This window comes from Miscanthus floridulus, chromosome 3 (genome assembly GCF_019320115.1).
Source record: "Miscanthus floridulus cultivar M001 chromosome 3, ASM1932011v1, whole genome shotgun sequence".
Classification (NCBI taxonomy): domain Eukaryota; kingdom Viridiplantae; phylum Streptophyta; class Magnoliopsida; order Poales; family Poaceae; genus Miscanthus; species Miscanthus floridulus.
The window spans coordinates 68483710-68484888 of NC_089582.1; the positions used below are offsets into that span (position 1 = coordinate 68483710).

Below are 1179 nucleotides of genomic sequence, written 5' to 3' on the forward strand. Positions count from 1 at the left end.
CTATGAGGATGACAGGTCTTCCTGGATCACCTTGCTTTTTAGGCAAGGAATAATCTATCCATCCTCCAGCTGATGGTTTCATGTAGTAATATGTTGCATTGTGAATATCGAGACGATTTGCAGTTTCTAGATCTTTCGGTTGCCCTGGAATCTTACCTTTGTCGGTTTGAGGAACAACAGCCGCCAGCTGAGCTATTTGTGATTCTATTATTTTATTAAAGCTATGCTAGTTTTTAGTGGCAGAGGAGAAACCATCCATTCTATTGTTTATGTTCTCTAAGATTCTATCATTGGAGGCTAGTTTTCTAGATAAGCCCTCCATTATTTTGGCTTGTCTAGAAAATAATTCTCTCAAGGGTGGTTGATTATGGAAATTATTATAATTATTACCTTGATAGTTACCTTGATAGTTCGACCTTTGTTGCTAATTCCATCCTTGATTCTGCTGAGGATGAAAGTAGTTGTTGTCGATGAAGTTCACATCCTCGTGGGTTTCAGGACAATTGCTCCCTAAATGGCCAGTGTTTCCACACTCTTCACATGTCATGCAGGAATCATAAATCTGCATGGCTTCTTGCTTTTTGGTGGCCTGGTCTCCAAGCTTCTGCATCAGCAAGTCCATCTTGGCAGACAGCATGTCTACCTCCTTGAGTTGATGCATACATCCACCTCTCTTGCGAGTCTAAAGGCGTTCTTCATTCCAACCTTGGTTGGAGGCCATCTTCTCCATGAGAGCTGTTGCACCTAGGATTGTGAGTGATAAGAATGCACCTCCAGCAGCAGCATCCATATTCTCATGGGTGCTATTGGTCAACCCTTGGTAGAAAGTCTACATGAGTAGACAATTCTCCATCCCATGATGTGGACACCCTGCTATATAGTCTTGAAAGCATTCCCATGCCTCAGGGATAGATTCATCATGTGTTGCTGCTAGAAGCTTGAAATTCTTCCACGTGGAGCATTGGTCTTGCCCATGGGAAAGAACTTCGCTAGGAAGGCAGTGGAGCAATTATCCTATGTAGTATTTCTATCTTTATTGACATAGATCCATTGCTTTGCCTTCCTCAAAAGCAAAAATGGGAAGAGGCGAAGTAATATGGTGTCTCTGGATACTCCTTTGATGGTGAAAGTGCTGCAGATCTCCAGGAAGTGTTGGAGATGAGCACTCGCATCTTCATG

The 1179-nt window shown here is 42.7% G+C and overlaps 1 non-coding gene across 1 annotated transcript; it reads left to right on the forward strand.

Moving 5' to 3' along the window:
- The first annotated feature begins 851 nt into the window (after positions 1 to 851).
- LOC136547704 (small nucleolar RNA R71) lies at positions 852 to 962 on the forward strand. Its single transcript, XR_010781667.1, has one exon. It is a non-coding gene; the product is annotated as a small nucleolar RNA R71 (small nucleolar RNA).
- The last annotated feature ends 217 nt before the right edge of the window (positions 963 to 1179 follow it).